Genomic DNA, 21,218 nt, shown 5'->3' on the forward strand with positions numbered 1-21,218 from the left:
TTGATGAAGCATCCTATCTCAGCCATATTTTAATCCTTCTGATTTTCCAACTAATTAAGGTTTAACAGGCTGGTGGAACCAATTCAAACCCACTTCCATTCCCGGGACCCACCTCCAAAGTAACTCCAGTCAACTATTTGGCCAACAGGACTTCAAGCATTTTCCGTGCACATGGCAACGACCATTCAGCGAACACCTGTGATATGTCAAGTCCAAGTGTACAAACTCTTCACCTGTATCAATCCAGCTGCTGCTTTACACGTTCTCTAGGAGGTGGGTATTTCTAACGCACTTCCCGAGCAAAGACAGGCTCAGAATGGCAGGCTATTCATCCAAGTCCATCCCCCCACCCCACTATTAAGTAGAAGGTCTACAATAGATGGGACTTTGAAATCAACTACCAACTGAACACTGAACCTCTTAAATGCACAATTTGACGCTGCATTTCCCCACTTAACGTTTATGGTCACCTTTCCCTCCACCTCCTTGATCCCTGCACTGTGACTACAATTCATGTTTTGAAGAAAGATTTGATTTATTGTCCCACTGCCAACAGAGTGGTAGATATAAAAGCTATATACAATTCTCTGCCTTCCTCCATTCATGACAGAAGCTTCCAGGGTCATTTTTCTTTTCTTTTCTTTTTTTTTTTTTAGCCACTTCAGAAAGTTTCTGTGAGTGTTGTATACAAACATTTATGTGTGCACATGTAACTTGCTCAGCCCTTGTACCTTCAACAAACTTTAGAAATAAATTTCAGATTCTTCCGAAAAGCAGGGAGGTAGACACGGGCCATTCCTTTTCAGAAGGGACAATTAAGGAACACAACTTTGGGAGATGTGTAATTCTACCAAAGTCGATACTTGAGATTCTCCCCAAAAAGATGGCATGTATTCCTTAGTTCTTGGCTCAACATTTTCTTTCTCCTTTTTTAAATAGTGACTGAAAGATTTTTAAAACTTGAGGAACATTTTCTTGGAAATAGTATTTCAACTTCACATATGCACAATACACTCCTTCCAGAAATGATACCTTATTAAACATCATGTAGCCAATGTTACAGCTTTCAGCCGTCAAAAAGAAACTAGCTGCAACAAATTACAGCCTGTGCCCCTGCCACCTTCCTGTTTTCCCCCCATCACTTTTGCTTCCCAGACTGATCCTAGCAACTGGCCTACCCTTCACGAATCAGCCTATCAAGACAGAAGGATACTGGAGTCCTCAATTTTCAATTCTCTATTTTGCAGAGAGGCAGAGCTTCCAAGGTTAAGCTTATTTAATATGCTATCTTCGTCTCCTGCTAATCATTTAAATTGAAAAGGAACAGGAAGCCAATTCCCTCACTGTCTCGTGCGACGAGGCACTAGGGAAGCAGCTTCAAATGAGGGCGTGAGCAGTAACAGAAAAAGCAACCTGGCCCAGGCCAAGACTCCCTTCACTTGGCTCCTATGAATCCTTATGAGATATTTATAAACGTAAGCGAGAAATACCCCCCCCCCCGCCCCACCCAAGGGTGCTAGGCCAACCAACTCAGTGTGGCAGTGAGGTGTTTTTTATACAAAAAGCCAAGTCAGGACAAGAGGGTTTAACAGGGCTCATCAGGCCCACGTAGCAGGTTTAACAGGCACAGTTGTGGTCATTACGGTATGTTCTGGAGCCTGCAGGCTGAGCTCACCCAGCTCGCCAGGTACAGCTCTAGGACCTTCACCAAGTTGCTTCATCATTTAATGCCTCAGTTTATCCCTAAGATGGGAATAATATTAACTACCTCTGACAATGTTTATGAGGCTTGATACTACTAACCCCACTTAGAACTTTGGGTGGCACAAGTGCCCAATAAATCTTAATTTTTTTTTTAAGTTTATTTTTGAGAGAGACAGAACGTGAGCAGAAGAGGGGCAGAGAGCGTGGGAGACAGAATCCGAAGCAGGCTGCAGGATCTGAGCTGTCAGCACAGAGCCCGACGCAGGGCCCGAACTCACAAACCATGAGATCATGACCTGAGCCAGAGTTCAACGCTTAGCTGACTGAGGCACCCCATCGTGTTTCAGCATTACACTCTATCCCGCACTAAAAAGACAACACCAACAGTGGCTCTCTACTGTGTGCCATGCTTTCACATGCATTATCCCAATTGGTCCTCCCAACACTCTGATGAGGCAGACAGGAATGTAATAACGTCGTTTACAAACCTGGGGCTCAACCACGTTTCAGCTCTTACCCAGTATCCTATGCTAGTGACCTGAAATCTGAAATGAAGACTATGGCCTCCAAAAGCCATGCTCCTACCAACCCAAGCCCTATACGCCTTCCTGCCTTAGACACAAGCAACTCAAAGGAGGACATTTAATGAGTCTTCACGACGTGCTAGGCCAATGTCAGGGCTCACAGCAACGTGATGGATAGGAAAAACCATCACTCCCATTTTCCAGACAAGAAAACAGAGTTTTCAATAGCTCAAGGACTATGTGCAGGAAAATGGAACTATGAACTTAGGTAAGCCAGAAGAAGGCTGCGGGGCCTCTCATCATTGCTTCAGCAACAAGAGAAAACGAGGATCCATTTGCTCAACAAACGGTGCAAAGTAAACCTTTGTACCATCAAATCACTGTGTTCCCAAGAAGAGTGAACATGTTTGTTTGTTTTTCACAGTGGGAAATTTGCTAAGACAGGAAGCTCCTAGTTTTCTCATAGTAACACTAGCTGTATGTTTGACTTTTTAACAAAATTAGAACCTAAGTAGAATCTCCAAACAACCTCCAGGCCAAAGTTATTTTTGCTAAAAAGTAAATAGGCACAAAATTAAAACGCTGGAGAGAGGAATAATTAGGTTCATTACAAAACAGCCATCACCACTTCATTCTTCTCCACTGCCCTACAAAAGGGGGTGGGGAAAACAACCACAACCCCTAACAAACTGAAAAAGGAGAAGAACAACATTTTTGCTTGGGGCATCTTTGTTTCTATATGAATTCAATGGTCTTTTTTCCAAACAAAAACATGAAACCTCCCATTTTATCCCGAACTGAAAACTTCAAACTTTACTTTGATTTCCACGGAGAGCAGTTTACGTGTTTTAAAACAAACAACAACAAAAACAAAACACCAACAAAACACCACCACCAAAAAAAAAAATTAAAACACACAGGGGCACCTAGATGGCTCAGTTGGATGGGCGTCCAACTTTGGCTCAGGTCATGATCTCACGGTTCATGGATTCGAGCCCCATGTCGGGCTCTGTGCTGGCAGCTCAGAGCCTGGATCCTGCTTCCAATTCTGTGTATTTCTCTCTCTCTCTCTACCCCTCTCCCGCTCACTGAAGGGATAAAATGGGAGGAATGAGGTCATTATACCCCAAATTAGTAACAATCTCTGTTGCTGTCCTTGGCCGCAAAAACGTGTACCTCCATCATTAACCCTCCCCCCAAAATCTGACTAGCTCAATCACCCGTCTTCACTGATCTCTGATCTCTAGTGAAACAGTACCAGTGAGGAGTTGCCCACCTGGTGTATTGGGGGAGGGGGGGCAGTCCACACTATCTTCCAAGCTCCAGCATCAGAGCAATACCATTACTTGATGGTCCACATGAAACCCACGTTTCCTCCTCTCTTTCCACATCTCTACAGAAAAACTCAGGACCAGGTTTCTCAATACACAATTGTTCCTCCTTATCACTTAATTGATGACTTCACCTCCAACCTGAAACTCCACACAAAAAGCTCAAAAACTTACCGCTACCAAAATGATGCTCGGCACAGCTAGTCAAAATGAACGCATAATGTAAGGCAAAGGAGCAGTAGGAGGGTTGACCATCCGCCTGCCAGAACTCTTGTCCAATTAAGCCAGGAAAGCAGAGACTGATGGCATGGGAGGCAGAAGGACATCAGGCCTTCCACCAGGGGAAGAAATAGGAGGCTGGAAGAGAAATCCATACGGTAGCAGCTGTCTCCAAGCAAGCAGGCATCCCAAGGGTAAATCAAAGGAACGGAAATAACTGGAGGTCAGTAACAACTCCATAAAGTCAATATCTTCCCTCCTGTGACAGGTAAATTGTATCTTATTGGTAGTCAAAGCCAATCTTGAGTGAGATTTAGAATTTCAGGGAGAGCAGCACAGCTCCTAATTAGATGTTCACAGAATAGGAATAGGACCAAACTAAACGCACAACCCACGTGACAACACTCAGGACACAAAGCCAGGAGGGCAGGATTCTGTGTGTCATTTGCCTAGAGGAGAGAATGGGAAGATCACACATTCTGCTGAACCCGATTTAAAAGCTCTCATTTCATTACAGAGAGCCAACAGACATTTGAAAAGATGCTTGCTATCACTCATCATCAGGGAAATGCAAATCAAAGCCACGATGAGCTATCACCTCACACCCGTCAGAATGGCTAAAATCAACACCAGAAACAAGTGGCGATGAGGACGCTGAGAGAAAGGAGCCCTCCTGCACCGTTGGTGGGAATGCAAACCGGTGCAGCCCCTCTAGAAAGTAGTATGGAGATTCCTCAAAAAGTTAAAAACGGAACTAACCTATGATCCAGTAATCATACTACTGGGGATTTACTCAAACAATACAAGAATACTAATTTCAAGGGATACACGCACCCGTATGTTGATTGCAGCATTATCCCCAAACTATGGAAGAAGCCCAAGTATCCACTGACTGATGAATGGATAAAGATGATGTGGTAGACACATACAATGGAATGTTACTCAGTTATAAAAAAGAATGAAATCTTGCCATTTCCAAATGACATGGATGGAGCTATACAGTATAATGCTAAGCAAAACAAGTCAGTCAGACGAAGACAAATATGATATGATTTCACACATTTGCAAAATTGAAGAAACAAAGCAAAGGAGCCCAAGGCGACAAAGGAGCGAGAGAAAGACCAACCAAGAAACAGACTCCTCACTCTAGAGAACTGTGACCAGAGGAGAGGTGGGTGGGGGATGGGTGAAATAGGTGAAGGGGATTAAGAGCACACTTATCATTCTCACAGTTCACGAGTTCAAGCCCCGCTGGCAGCTTGAAGCCTGGAGCCTGCTTCAGATTCTGTGTCTCCTTCTCTCTCTACCCCTCCCCCACTCATGCTGTCTCTCTCTCAAAAATAAAAACATTAAAAAAAATTAAAAAAAAAAAAAAAAGAATACACGTAACATGATAAGCCTGAGTCACGTACAGGACTATGGAATCCCTACGTTGTACACCTGAAACTAACACTGTATGTTAACTCTACTGGCATTAAAATGAACAGCTTAAACAGAATAGATTCTACAGCAGGACAAAAAAAAATGAAAACATCAGCTCTTATTTCTCAACACCATAAATCAATTGTGAGCACCCCCATTTTTTCAGCCCTCTTTGAATACTGCCTACTCAGTCAGTAAGAGAAGTCCAGCTACAACCAGAACCGAGGAAGACACGGTCCTACTTAGACAAGTCATTTTACTTCTCTAAAACCTGTGTCTCCATCTGCAAAATGAGATGGCTGGACGAGATCACCAAGAAGGCACAGTGGAATTCTCTGGTCTTCAGTTTGGGGATTCTTCTGTCCCACTGTTGGTGACCTCTGGGCCATGGTCCTGTCATAGCAGAGCTTCCTTCCCCCCTACTCAGGACAGAGTTGAAAAGGGAGCTGACAAGCATGGGTTTCAGTATGGCACTGCATGGGAGGGACATGTTACAAGTGTAGCTGGTGTAAGGCAAAACCAAGATGTATGAAGAAAAGGCAAACAGTGCCTAAAGGAGGCATGTCAGGTATGTGGTGGATTTCCTTTTTTTCTTTTAATTTAAAAAAAATTTTTTTTTCAATGTTTATTTACTTTTGGGACAGAGAGAGAGAGACACAGCATGAACGGGGGAGGGGCAGAGAGAGAGGGAGACACAGAATTGGAAACAGGCTCCAGGCTCCGAGCCGTCAGCCCAGAGCCTGACGCGGGGCTCGAACTCACGGACCGCGAGATCGTGACCTGGCTGAAGTCGGATGCTTAACCGACTGCGCCACCCAGGCGCCCCTCTTTTAATTTTTTTTAATGTTTATTTTTGAGAGAGACAGGGCTTGAGTGGGGGACGGACAGAGAGAGGGAGACACAGAATCCAAGGCAGACTTGAGGCTCTGAGCTGTCAGCACAGAGCCCGACGTGGGGCTCAAACTCATGAGCCAGGAGATCATGACCTGAACTGAAGTTGGATGTTCAAATGAGCCACGCAGGAGACCCAGTGCTGGATTTACTTCTATTTTACGATCTATCCATCACCAAAAAAAAAAAAAAAAAAAAAAAAAATCATTCACAGGAGTCTGACCTAAGAACACAAACATGTATACAGGGCAGTTACAATGAAGATAAAATTAAAAAGCATAAACCATATGGGTGTTTCCTCTGTAATCACTCAGTCATCGGTAGCATGTTCTACACAGTTAAGCCTAAGGATAACTTCTTCGTAATTAACAACCCTGCAAACCTCTCACATCCTTTCCTTAAGTGAAACTAATCATGAGAAAGCTTACTAAATTGGACAAGTAGGACCTGAAGTATTTCTCTCTTAAAGAAAAGGGGCAGCAAGACTACATATCACTGTTTCTTCAGCATCGTCAAAATCTGGAAACTACAACCATTTCTACTGGCAGTAAAATGGATCAATCACAATATATTCACACAGTAGGTTACTCTCCTGGAATAAAGACGAACCAACTGTTGATAGTAACAGAGACATAGATGAATCTCATAGACAGCGCTGAACTCAAATCAGCAACAGGTAACTAATTGCTTTTACCAGCAATTAAATTTCCTTTTATCAGGAAATCAATCAATTTCCTTTTATCAGGAATTAAAATTACATTGGTTGGGGGCAGAAGGCTAGGGACAGCCGTCTACCATATGGATGTAAGCACAAGATGAAAAAAATCAGAGAACTTGGATAAAAATCTTGGCCTTAGAATGGGCCTCAGACCCTGCGCTCTGCAGCTATCCTTTGACAGAGGACGCAGCAAGTGGGTGGGGAGTTCAAAGTCACGTGTGCTCTTACATGGCAGATCTGAACCTCAGCACCACACCAGCTCCTCCCTGCACAGTGTTCCCAACTTACCTTTCCGCTCTCCTTGGTGTAAATGTCGCATGTAAGAAAAATACATGTTGCTGGTTCACTTTCTTTAGGTGAAGTTTGTGCCTCCCGGGTTTAGTAATTCCGCTCAGGATAAAGATGCAACTGACTAACACTCCCCAGTAGCTCTGCCAGTTACTTAGTGACAATACCCGTTGAATACTCACTCTAATGGCTGCTGAGAGATTAAATGCAATGTATAACTCTCCACGCTTTTAACACTTCAAATATGATCACAACACGACACAGAATTTATTTCCCTGATTTGAGATAATACATCCAACCCGTACAATTGGTCATCTTCTGCCAAATGTGGTACCCAGGAACTGCTATAACCTCTTCAACAGTACGTGAACATCAGGCTGCATTTACATGCTAGTGACTACTCAATGAGTTACCACTCTTTTTTTTAATGTTTATTTGTTTTTGAGAGACAGAGATAGACTTGAGCTGGGGAGGGGCAGAGAGGAAGACACAGATTCCCAAGCAGGCTCCAGGCTCTGAGCTGTCAGCACGGAGCTCGACGCGGGGCTCAAACCCATGAACCGTGAGATCACGACCTGAGCCAAAGTTGGACGCCCACCCAACTGAGCCACCCAGGCGCCCCTGAATGAGCTACCGTTCTTGAAGAACTTCGTCTAATACAAGTTCTGAAAGATCTTCGAGGCAAAGAGAGGTCACATTAAAACTTCGTTCCCAACATATCATACATACTTTTCAAGGGAGACCCCTGGGGAGCTTTCTGGAAGGTGTCACACATTTGACCTTATTTAACAGAATTAGATTTCACTGACACAATGCATGAGGTTTTATTTTTTTTTTCATAACACTACCAACATAATGCAATCAGGCAAAACCTCATTCATCGTCTATTCAAAACTTTGGCTCTCAAAAAGAGCCTCTGGGAAATGAACTACTGAGAAGAACAGAGAAACAGTTGGCGCTATGTGCCTATTAGGCTAATAGCCTTCAGGAGTTTTGGGACAAGAGGAAAAGGGGCAAGTCATTGCGTGTGCTGTGCATATAGACTCAACAAAAAAGTGGAAAGGTATGCGCTCCAAATTACAGGAACGTTGAAATGGGAATTTCTGCCCACTCCTTAAGAAGGAGTTGTCTGTCAGTCTTTCTTTTACCTCAGTTGTGGGGGGAGTTAGTAAGAGATCTGGACCATTCCCTGCTCTTAGTAAAGACAAAAATCCATGAACTAGAGCCAGTCAGAGGTAGCGTCAACAGCCTGGGCTACAGGCTTCTACGGCACTCTCATCTCTAACTGCACAGTACCATCCAGGCTCCAGGAGGGTTTGCTAGTCCGTATTTACTGAGCGCCTATCTCACAGAGCTTCTTGCACACCCTGCTGAGACTGGGCACTAAGTAAAGAACCAGCATTTCTCATGTGCTTCCCATGTTACCAACACTCCACCGGGCCCCTTACGTGTCTTATGATCCCCCTGTAAGGCAAGAGCAAAGGGCCGTTTCACTGACGGGGAACTGGAATGCTGACGGACTTGCCCGAGGGCAGAGCTCAGGGTTGGGAGAAGTAAATCCAGGTCTCTGTGACTACCGGATGCCCTCCCTCCCTGGAGATAAAGCAAATCCACCACTTGGAACAGAGCATAGAGCTCTGTGACCAAGCAAAAAGACACCAGCACTGTGGTGAGAGAACAAGTCATAGAAGCTCAAGCATGGAAGACACAATTGCCTACCTGAAATGCAGGTACTAGGTGGACCAGAACACTCTCCTCCAAGGAAGAATCATAGAAGCTGGGCTTTGAGGGACAAAGTACACACTTATACCTAGTAATAGGTGGACAAGCACAGCAGGCAAAGGGAAAACCTGGCAAAGGACCAAGGTCTATGGAGTAGAAGGGAAATTTGGCTGGACTGCACAGGGAGTGGTACAGGGAGAGGAGGCAGGAATAGGAGGTCATTCTTGTGGACAAGGACTCTGGAGGCCAAAAGGCTTTAGATGTCATCCCTTTGGGAACCAAGAGTCTCAGAGGCCATCTTACTCAACAAGAGCTACTAATTCTGGGGCACCTGGGGGCTCAGTTGGTTAAGCAACCAACTTGAGCTCAGGTCCTGATCTCACAGTCCTTGAGTTCAAGCCTCGCAGCAGGCTCTGTGCTGACAGCTCAGGGCCTGGAGCCTGCTTCGGATTCTATGTCTCCCTCTCTCTATGCCCCTCCCCAGCTCATATTGTCTCTGTCTCAAAAATAAACATTAAAATTTTTAAAACAAAATACACTGGGTGGCATATAAGTCCACAGAAATTTATCTCAGTTCTAGAGGTTGGTAGTCCAAGACCAAAGTACCAGCTGACTTGGAGTCTGGTTCATCTACCTGATTCATAGATAATGGTCTTCCTGCTGTGTCCTCAACACAGCTGAAGGGTGAGGCAATTTTCTCAGACTTTTGTAAGTCCCTTTATTAGGCACTAATCCCATTCCTGAGGGCTCCACCCTCATGACCTAATCACATCCCAAAGGCCTCACCTCCTAATACCATCACGCTGGGGTTAAGGGTTTCAAAATATGTATGAGAGTGGGGGAGCACATAAACATTCCGTCCATAATAAAGGGCCTCAAAATGAGGAAGAGGAAGGTTTATGAAAGACCAAGTGTTCAATTCTGCAGGTTAGATGCACAAAACAGGTTTTACCAATCCATACCGAAGAGAACAGCAATACAGATCTTCAAATGTCCAAAGAGTGCCTTTTCCTAAACACCCTGACCCAAACCTAAAATGCAGTACAGAAGATTTTGGCAGGATGGGGTCTCCTTCCAAGAAATTGAGCTACTGTGGACAAATTACACATCAACCAATACCCCCCAATTTTATTTACCTTCATGCAAGTGCCCAATGCAAATAGGGCCCAGAAGTGCTGTGTGAAACTGGTGCTCAGTAAATATGGGGTAACAAACTCTCCTAGAATTACCAAACCCAAGAATTAGCAATAGTTGGTTCTACGTCCACCAAGCTAATACAATTACAGAACTTCGAAAGCCACCCCCTAGAAGAAAAATATCAAGTCCGAAAGGCAGTCGTGTCTCTGAGCAATTACCCTCTATATCTAAGTATATCAATAAACATCTTCACCGGGAAGGCAGAGGACTTGATTTAGGCCTGACAAGCCTCGACAGCAATCTAGGTTTCTATGACACTTTCTAGCTTTCTAGAAAAAGTCATCATGCTACTAAGGATCAGTATGTCAAAAATAAAACAAAGGTTAAACATAGAACAGCATTTTTTTCAACCAAGAGCCTTTTCTGAACCAAGAGATGCCCAGATAATGATCCACGCAAAGAAAAGAGACAGAAAATACTCAGCCAGAGGGCCCTAGAAGTTCTTTCAAAGAAATCTAGCTGTTGACCATTGAAAGGATAAGACTGATCACTGCCATGACAGACACAAACCATCCAGAGACCTCGAGGAACCATATGGGTGTGTCATGCATGAAATGGGTACTAACCATGTACTTCTCAGCCTCCAGTTGTGAGCCACGACAGACACTTCCTTCAGGCATCAGCTGAGACCAGACACCGAAACCCAGGGCACCACAAGTAGGAAGGCGAGTCAGAGCCCCTCACAGATGCCTCACAGGGGGCACCTGGGTGGCTCAGTCAGTTATGTTTCCAACTTGGGGTGAGGTCATGATCTCATGGCTCATGAATTTGAGCCCCACGGTGGGGTCTGTGCTGATAGCTCAGAGCCTGGAGCCTGCTTCAGATTCTGTGTCTGTCTGTCTCTCTCTCTCTCAAAAATAAACATTTAAAAAAATTTTTTAAATACATATTCTTTGGAGGGGTGCCTGGGTGGCTCAGTCAGTTAGGCCACTGAGTTCAGCTCAGGTCATGAACTCATGGTTTATGACTTTGAGCCCTGCATTGGGCTCTGCTTCAGATTCCGTGTCTCCCTCTCTCTGTCTCTGCCCCTACCCTGCTCATGATCTCACTCGCTCTCAAAAATAAACAAACATTAAGAAAATTTAAAAAGAAATGGTGGCTTCTCAGAAAGATATCCCAAAAGAGACCGTCTCAAGATCTATTTTCTTGTTTTCACTCAAGAAATCTAGGAAAATAGCGTTGCTTATTCCACCCTAGCTCCAAAGACCAGTTTGAAGACAAATTGCCTCATCCTCAGTTGGTTACATTAATCTCTAGAAATTCCCGAATGGTCCATCCATCAGTGAAACTGGGGTTGATCCTTTACGTTCGGGGGTGAACTCCACCAAATATGGCTACATCCTCCCACAAAACCTCCTGTCAGTGGCAGACAAGAGTGGGAGGTGTTCCCACAGGGGTGCATAGGGGTGCGCAGCAGGTAAGGGAGTTATGACATCAGTGTGACATCCTCTTCATGTCAAGTCCATCCTCTTAAAATATTTGAGAAGACTATCATTTTCACAGTAAAACAGAATGCACTATGGGACGGAATGTGAAACCCAAGCATTGGTAACAGAAAAAAAGGGGGGGGTGGGGGAGAAAAAGAATTCCAGGAAATTTGCACAAGCCTCCAGCAGGCAGTTTGGAGCCACGGCCCAACTCTTTTGGGGTACAGTGTTGGATTTTTTTGTGTGACAAAATATAGGGTAGTTCCTGTATTCTCATCAGCCCTTACCCTTAGAAACATGTGTCAACATGAAACGCTGAGTAAGAGACTCCTCAGGTGCCCGTATTTTTTACCATGTTCACAGATCACTGATACCAAGTGCTGCTTGTAGCTGCCTCATCATATGATCTAGACACAGCACAACGACAAGGAGGGGGTCAGTGGCTGGACGTCACTCCTAAGTAAGGACAGAAGGAAAAGCCTGGCACTAAGCAGCAAAGACAGCACCAAGTAAGATTTCCACCAATATCGTAGGAAAGGACTGTCCGAGTGCTTCAACAGTGTAATACTATCTGGGGCCAAGGAGCCCTAGGTCAATCTGTGCACTTTAACTTGCACACTTACCTTTTCCAGACTTAAGCAGAGCATATGGTGTCACTTTACGCCATGTACTAGGATTCTCTAGACGTTGTTTTCTTCCGTGCCTATAACACACATTTTATTGATTCTCAGAATTGTTCAAGGGCCTGGAGGCATCCAGTGGGAGAGAGAAAGGGCATTTCCTGGTGACCAGGTGCTCACGGTCTACTTTACCGCAATAAGCAAGACACCCTACCAAACCATCAGCCTGGAGTGAGTCCAACAGCACCAAGCGTGGATTAATGGAGCAAAAGGAACACAGTTCCATGTGGAACTCCAGATTATAAAGATGACAAGTCACAGCTTAAGTGACAGGCTAAGTCCCGGGCCCAGCTCAAAGAACTAGTATCTGATGATGTGTCGGGCAACATCTATCTGTTACCTATGTGTAAACATCACATACCCCTTTCTAGATCATCTCATTACCTCAAAGATCTCACTCTTGCATAAGGAGAGCATTAATATGTCTCTGTTTTACAGCTTGAAAAACAGAAATTGAGACACTGACTTGCCCAAAGGCCCAAAGCCACTAAGCCAACCCAAGTCTGACTGACCCTGAAGCTGTGTGCCCCATGTGTGCCCAGAGGGTGGGCCACTACCTCGCAGGGCTGGTACTTCTGAACCCACTCCCAGGGCCCTTGAGCAGAGAGCGCGCTCTAGTGGATCCCCAGGGCTGACACTGAAGAGCTGGCAGCACCCATCATGAGCAGGGACAGTCCCACAGGCCATTTGGGGCACTGGGACCACATCTTACCAGTTCATTTTGGAAACTGCGTAACTAAAGCAGCCAGGGACGACATCAAAAAGACTGATCAAGTACTGACTATTGGGAAGGTTCTAACCTTAAAATTTTTCCTTTCTGTTAAAAAGTTTATTTCACATGCCTTACAAAATTAGATTTTTAAATCCAGCATTAACTTGAAACTAACGTTCCTAACCCAACCCCAGCCTTCAGGTTTCCTTTTTTGATTGGGAAACACCAGGAGTGGAGAATGCATCCAAAGCCACTGGATTCTCTCTCTCAAGGGAACTCCAAGCAGTGAAGGGCAGAATAGAGGGAGGGCATCCTAGGCACAAAGGTGGGAGTCAGCTCTGCAAGCCAGGCCCTCACCACCCCCACACACGTCTAGGGTCCTGTTGGGCAATGAGGCATGCAAACGCCTCGATTTTTCAAGAAGTTTATTTTCTGGGGCGCCTGGGTGGTGCAGTCCGTTAAGCACCCAGGTCTTGGTTTCAGCTGAGGTCAGGATCTCATGGCTTGTGGGTTTGAGCCCTACATCAGCCTCCACGCTGACAGCATGGAGCCTGCTTGGGATTCATTCTCTCTCTCTCTTGACCCCTCTTTCGCTCTGCCCATCCTCAGCTTGCGCATGCTCTCGCTCTTAAAAATAAATTTATTTTTCATATAAAATTATGAATCTGGTTTTCAGGTACGATAACTATGAGATTGGGTTCATTAAACACCTTATCTATCTTCCTTAGAACACAAAAGGGCAAAACTGTGCAAACAACGTGTTAAAGACATCGTGTTTCTCCTGCCTGGTGCAGGCTAAATCCTTAGGAAGACAATTCAATTGCTTACTGAGCATGCCACATTTTATTATGCTTCAATTACACAGTTCCTCTGATCAACCATATTAGCATTTAATTGCCATGCAATTAAGTCGTGGCACTAACTCAAGCTCATGGGCATTTCTGCTTTAGCCACGGCAATCAAAACAATTGACCCAAAGCCCACCCTCCATTTCCTCACCCGCCTGTGCTCTGGCTCCGAGGCATTTGCCCTTGTTAGGATTATCAAAGTTGCATACAACACTAATTCTCCAACCTTAGTCATAGCTGGGGAAAGGAGGACCAGTTTTGGGGCGGGGGCTCCCAGTGCCAACACCCCTATAAAAAATCTGTTTACCTTACATGTGTGAGTTTATTTCTGGACTTCTCTACCCTGTCCCATCTAATATGGCTGCCCTGACACCAACCCACCCCTACTCGATGGGGATTTGGTAATAAGAGGACAACTTCAAGATCAAATGTTGTTTTCAACTAAGTGAGTGGTTACCAGAGTTTGGTGTTCCATAGCAAAAAATCCCCACTCTTCTCCAAACTAGTTTGACAGGTAACTTGGGCTTTGAAGTCCTCCTCTAAGGAAAACACCTTGCGACATCGTTTCATTAAAAACAGCCACTTTAGGGGCACCGGGGTGGCTGTGCCAGTTCAGAATCCGACTTCAGCTCAGTCGTGATCTCACGGTTCATGAGTTCAAGCCCCACGTCAAGCTCTGTGCTGACAGCTCAGAGCCTGGAGTCTGCTCCAGATTCTATGTCTCCCACTCCCTCTGCCCCTCCTCCACTCGTGATATTTCTCTGAAAATAAATAAATATAATAAAGTAAATAAACAAAAACAGCCACTTTAGGGGCACCTGGGTGGCTCAGTTAAGCAGATGACTCGATTTCAGCTCAGGTCATGATTTCAGTTTATAGGATCGAGTCCCACCTCAGTCTACACACAGACAACACAGAGGCTGCTTGGGATTCTCTCTGTACCTGTTTCTGCCCCTCTCCCACTCCTGCTCTTTCTGTCCAAAATTAAGTTTTAAAAAAAATAGCCATTTTAAAACCTAAAAAGAAGGATAAGATCTTTCAAATAAAAGGCAGATCTTTGAACTGATTTATTTTAATGAAAAATATATTTTTTCTCCTGTTGACTTTTAAACCAATCCATGCATCAGTCTTTGGGAAACACTGGGTTTTAAGTTCCCTGCCAACCCTTAAGTCACTTACACACAGCTCAGCAAGTGTTTTTAAGCTAAAAAGAAGTGACAACATTTAATAATTTGTCATCATTAAGTACAAAAAATAATCTGTAGTTCATTCATCTTACATACACGCTGAAATGACAAATGTATACATAAGCCAACAGTTGGGGGAGGCTTAAGAAGAAGCATTCTGCTTCCCTGGTATAATGTCTAAGAAGATTAATACCCTTTCTGAATGCCGTTCTACTCACACATGACTTTCAAATGATGTTTTTCTGCTCAACAATGGGAATGGAATTGGCCATTGTCACCTGGGGCTCTAGGGTGTCACTCTAAGCCATAAAGATATTTAGAACTACAGAGTAAGGCCCATTTCTACCATATGAAAGCATCCAAGACCCCAGAGAGAACTCAGGAGACAATGTGACCGGTTTCAAACACATTGCCAATTTAAGACTCCCCCAACCTGCAGGAGAGCTTGCTTATTAAGAACACTCCAGAAAGTAATCAAAGCACCTCCTGGCAGGAGGACTCTCATCTTACCTAGGGTTAGCACACATCCTAGGAATTCAAAACGTTAGTCTGAAGAGCTGGGTACCAGTGGGATGTTTGTAGAAGGATCCATGTGATTATCCCATGCAGACATCCATTTGCTCAAGACATATTTGCTGACCATTTCCTACTTACAAGGCACTCCTGGGGAGACTGGTCATTCTTCTCTCACCACTCTTAGAAAAGGTGTGACACGTCCAGTTTCCTTGAGTGTAGCCTAAGCCCTTTCGCAACCTGCCACTAGATGATATGCTTTAACAACTGTCATACTCTTAGAAGCTGCGACACACACAAATGATCTCAGAAAACAGAGAGATCCTTTCCTCCCAGAGATGTCACAGTTGGCTGGAATTAAGGTTAGTGTTCCAAACAAGAGACAAACGAGGGAAGTACCAGGAAGCCTTTACTCCTGGAACATGGCCTTCACAACGGCCAGATCTTCACCGGTCTCGTTCCAGATAGTTTTCCCCCACATCTAGAACAATGCCTGCCAAGAAGTAAATGCTCTCTGTATATGTGTTCAATAGAAAATAAAGATTAAAAAAAAATAACGATACTAGATCTGTCACTGACTTAGCCCTCATGTAATCGGCTTCAAGGCATTCAATGACCTTTGGTTAACCTCAGAACCAAGTCCAGACTACCCAAAGCACACGCTCTTCCCCGGCCCCACAGAGGCAGGCGCCCCACCACCACACATCACAGATTGCATTTGGGGACAACTTCTTTCACCTTCCTCACCCATCAGTTGTGAATTCCGTACTTTGCTCCTTACTGGTTCACAAAGCCATCTTTAACCGAGCACGTGCAAGGAAAGACACGGACGTAGAGTTTCAGCTACCATCTATCTACACGGTTTGTACACAAAGACAGAGCCAACACTGTAGCGCTGACAAGTCCACCAAGTGCTGCAGCCTGCAGCCACCAGACAAACTCAGAGCTAAGACTTGCACACCAGCCATGCTCCCCACACCCCAGCTAGAGGATAGGAGGGCTCCAGGGGGCGCCACCTTAGGACAGAGCCGCCTGAAGAAAACTGGCTGAACAGAAGCATTCTTTGCTTACTAGCATGACACCATAGTATTGTTTAAATGGCAGGATCTCCTAGTACATTTTAGTACAAGTTTGTTTAAGATAACGTTTCCTGAGCATTGTGCATAGGCTAAAGACAGATTCACTAACAAAGTAAGATGAAGAGAAGAACAAGTGGGAGAAAGAAAATCTGAAGGTACCACTAAGAAACATGGCTTTCTGGTTTTGTTAGGTTATTACCCAACCAAAAGAGGACCATATTAACAATGGTCAAGCGTGGGGGCGGGGGGGCGGGTACCAAAGGAAACACCATTTCCTCCTTTGTTTGGCCTCTCCGCACTTAGCACGGTTCCTCCCTTATGCCAATTACAACAGCGTCAAAGAACTATCAGAGTTTTGGGGCACCTGGGTGGCTCAGTCAGTTAAGCGTCTGACTTCAGCTCAAGTCATAATCTCACAGTTTCTGGGTTTGAGCCCCAAGTCGGGCTCTGCACTGACAGCTCAGAGCCTGGAGCCTGCTTTGGATTCTGTGTCTCCTTCTCTCTCTCCGCCCCTCCACCCCTCATGCTCTGTATCTCTCTCTCTCTCTCAAAAATAAACATTAAAAAAGTATATTAAAAAAATAGAACTATCAGAGTTTTTAGGTCTATGATCTGTCTGGGGTTAATTTTTTTCATATCCTGTAACCTAAGGATCTAGGTTCCTTTTTTCCATACAGATACCCCAATTGTTGTAGCCTCACTTGTTGAAAGGATGATTCATTCTCCAATTACTGTGGCCCGTTTGATGAAAATCTGTTCACCTGACATGTGTGGGTCCATTTCTGAACTTCTCTAGCATGTTCAATGGATCTAATATGCTTTGGAATTATACATAATACACTAACACAATAATTAATATAATAATATCATCTGCCCTGACACCAATGCCACACTGTCTTGATTTCTGTTGCTTTATAATGAACCTTGAAATGAGGTAGTAGAAGCCCTAAAGCTAGGTCCTGTTTCTAAAATCGTTTTTGCTACTTGGTGTTCCTTCCATTTCCACGTAAATTTTAGAAGCAACTTGCTGGTATCTTAGTAAACATTTTCAAATATGCTTTTGAGATTTTGATTTACATTACGTTGACCTTTTAGGTCACTTTGGGGGGCATGATATATTAACCATATTAAGTCTTCTAATCCATAAATGTGGTCTCTAACTTTGTTTACCCAAAAGACCATTAGAGTTAAACATAAACACAAAACCTAGAGCTATGACCCTGTATGCCAAGAAAGGACAAAAAGTTGGTCAACGGAAAATCTCTGCTAATTAGTTTACAATTTTATAGTTATTTCATAAGCTTTACATGCAATGGATTCTGCTGATGAATCAAGGTGCAGAATTGAACAGTTCCAGAAATGGGCAAATGTGGCACCCAAACCAGGTATTCTTTGACCCCAGTTTGGACCCTGAATCTTTGATACTATACAGCTTGCTGAAAACCATAAATCAAAGGGAGATTGTCATGACCGAGAACAACAACTGTGAGCCTCACTACAGAAGGACCACCTGCTCCTAGAAACTAAGGCATCCTTATTCTTCCTTGTTCTTGGACAAGCTCACAGGACAAAGAAGGAACAGATCAAAGGACATGAAAATAAGTTACAAGCAAGAAAAAAAAAAACCTTTCTAGAAAAGCCCCAGCTGGAGAAGAGCCAAGAGAGGAAACAGGGCAGGGCATACAGGACAGTTCCACAGAGTACGCACAACCAAGGGTAGGCATACGGCCACCAGGATGGCTGGGAATTTCCAAGAAGAGAAAGGCTAAAGAAGGAGGTGGACATTGTAACTTCCTTTTCGCTCCACAGAAGGAAAATCCCTTTCCTAAGGCGCTTTCAAAGGTGGTGACATTTAGTGAATCCACTCTCATCACTCAAGAAGCCTCTCAGTGTATAAAAGCACATTTGGATTAAGTAGAGAAGTCAGCGCTACAAGTTTCAGTAAGTGGAAGATTCACGCTCAGTGTAGAAAAAATAAAAACCACACCAAGATAGGTGAGAAGTCCTTGTTGATCCCAAGTATCTGTGGATGGTTAGCTCCAATCTCAGTGCTACAGTCCAAACATTCAGGGTCAATTTTGAAGAGGGTCAGCCTGTTTGTTTCACACCCCATGGATGATTTGTATGCTTTTCTTTTTTTATGCTTTTCTACATCTCCGATGATCTTCAGTGAACACCTGTTACTTCTGAAATTAAGTAAACAAGATAGAATGGCTATTGAGGGTGTTTTGCTAACTCAGTTGCAGCAGAGCTCAAAGACAGGCGATGTAAATCCAGGTAGTACGGATCACAGTGGCCAGCTCATCAAGGAGTATTTGCTAACATAGCCAACAGAGCTGTGAAGCCAAAACCTTCCGGGCTTCACACAATGGTTTTCCTCTAGCTCATCTCTGGGATCCACGACAGCTAAAATTAAAGGCTCAGCCTCCATGTTGTTACCAAACACTCAAGCATACGAAGGGAGACAAAGGTGACATGAAAACCCAAGTCCAAGACTATTTATCACCCAGCCTTTGTATTTCACACTGACTTGCATTTTCCCAAGTGGCTGTTCTCCCAGCACAGCCTGTTCTGCCTGTGTGTTCATGTCCTCAAATTCTGTCTCCAAACCTGGATCCAGAGCCAGAGATGATATCCCTCGCTCTCCTCCAGGTGGGCCAGAAACCAAGCAATGTATGATATACAACCTAAGTCCTTATGGATCGATACAGTTGTGATAACTAATTTCCGAGTCCTAACTGCAGTTCATTCCTTTCTAAAATTCAAGGTTTAAGAAAAACCCGCATCTTACGAGGCCTGGTGCCTCTGGCAAAGAACCCGGTGCCCAGAGCAACCTGTCCAAGGTCATCTATCAGTCGGTGGCATAGGCTTGCCATCTTGGCTGACTCCCTACCCTTGGCTTTTCCCGTTATGTCAAAGACAGCTTTCCTCCTCAGAAACTTCAAAGCTTAAAAAAAATAAACTCCATTCATATCCTCTCAAGCGGAAGCGTTTGTTTTGGCAACTCCACGTTTTGAAGGAATTTAAGAAAAGTTGTCCAATTTAGTAAATTCAAGCTAGAATGCCCTTTCCTAGAAAGACAATGCTTATTTTGTCTTAAAAAGAAAGAAGGAAGTAGAAGCCTTGTCAACAGGAATAAGGCCCCTAAATTCCGTAAAGCTTCCTTCAGCTGAAGAAACTTGTAACACTAGACCAGCATATTCTTTAAGACACAGCCACCTGTCACTGGGCCTCCCACCAGGCCCGTCGTAGGCATAGGACAGAACACAGCAATAAAGACCACAAAGCCATGCCACATGCCATGCTGTGTCTCCACTGGCCCAACTATGCCCCAACTACCCTTAGTTGGTTTTCAGCCAGTGTCTTAGTACTTGACCCTCTGCAGAAATAATGCTCAGTCACCAGTCCTCTGAGAAATAATCCTGTCGAAAAATTTTAGTCAAGCCTTTATTAGATTCCTTCAAAACAGATCATCAAAACTGAGTAATATTAAAAGATCACTGAGCCTTCATTAGGTAGAGCATAAAATCATTTACTACTGTAAAATCCTGCTGGTGTAACTACATCCAATTAAAGCAACAACCATCTTCCAGAGGCCCACTCCCTTCAGTGTAAATGTATCCCTCTATCTCTGTCTTTTCCTTCCTGGGAATCACTTGAAGTCACTTCAGCCATTCCCATACCACAGTAGGTGGCCTTACGATTTAGAATCATGAAAAGCTCCGACCAAGAATTAAGGTTTTTCCGGGACAATATAAGGGCAAGCTGCATCTCCGGAAGAGCCAATCCAACAAATAAAGGTAGTATCCAACACCCTTGTGGGAGGGCGGCCCCTTCAGTAGAGACCTTGCAGGGACAGAATTGATGGACGTTCTCCATGGCCCATCGCGGATGTCCATCCACCCAGCCTTCCCCAAAGGTTTATTTGACAAACCCAGACCAAGCAAAACATACATGACCTGCTCAGGATGAAAGGGAATAGAAGGGATGAATACAGCCCTGAGGGTGCCCAGGTTGGCCCAACCCATTTTCTCTGGCCAAATGAAAGCAAGGAGCAGAGACAAAAGCTCCTCCTTTATTTAAAGCATAGAAGGAAGCTTACCTGTCTCCATCTCTTTCAGCCTTTTGAAAAAGATCCTTTGTCTTGTGCTCACTGGAATGATCTGTACCATGCCCCCTAGCAAACTGCCATTGCGCCTTTAAGCAGTCTCTTTGTAAACTCCAAACTTGCACGAAATGCCTTTTTCAGTGGCAATGTTCAGGAGCAACAGAAGCGCTCTGGCAAGCCCCCTCAAGTTACCAAAAACCTCAACATCAAAATCATGTTGACGTATGGACTGTGGCAGGGCCTCCAAGTTCAGAAAAGATGGCCAAGAGGGGCCTGTGAGAACGGTTGTTAAACAATGCTATCTTTCTTCTGCATCTTTAACTGCTCAAGAAGAACATGCATATTAAATAGCAGGGGAAAGGTATCCAATTGAGGCAAAAATTCCTTTCCCCACAGCCCTCCCTCAAGAAGGAATTTCACATTGTGCCTCAACTCAAGTCGGTGCTGACAGGGCTTCAGATTGCCACAGTAGATACCCCTGGTCTTTCTCGGCCATTTTAAGGGCATTTTAGTCCACAAAACCCTTTTTCCTCTTGCCTCGCTTTAGGTTTACCTACCGTGAGCCTGCCTGTTCAGAAAGTACCAGGCCACCGCAAGTCACACTCCCCTTGCCCAAAGGGACCCCTGTTTGATCCATGGCGATGCAGT

At 44.4% G+C, this 21,218-nt stretch overlaps 1 protein-coding gene and 1 long non-coding RNA gene across 12 annotated transcripts in view; one reads left to right on the top strand and one right to left on the bottom strand.

The window, feature by feature from the left end:
• The window catches only part of LOC109500642, a 12,944-nt gene extending 412 nt beyond the window's left edge, over positions 1-12,532 (top strand). Inside the window, exons 1-3 of the long non-coding RNA XR_006599169.1 lie at positions 1-273; positions 11,807-11,952; positions 12,175-12,532. The exon at positions 1-273 is cut by the window's left edge and continues 412 nt beyond it. This is a non-coding gene — a long non-coding RNA (uncharacterized LOC109500642). The remainder of the gene's footprint in view (positions 274-11,806; positions 11,953-12,174) is intronic.
• Positions 1-21,218, bottom strand: part of TLN2 (talin 2) — a 442,548-nt gene that overhangs the window by 325,961 nt on the left and 95,369 nt on the right. The gene's annotated exons all lie outside the window — the stretch shown is intronic.

This window comes from Felis catus, chromosome B3 (assembly GCF_018350175.1).
Source record: "Felis catus isolate Fca126 chromosome B3, F.catus_Fca126_mat1.0, whole genome shotgun sequence".
Classification (NCBI taxonomy): Eukaryota; Metazoa; Chordata; class Mammalia; order Carnivora; family Felidae; genus Felis; species Felis catus.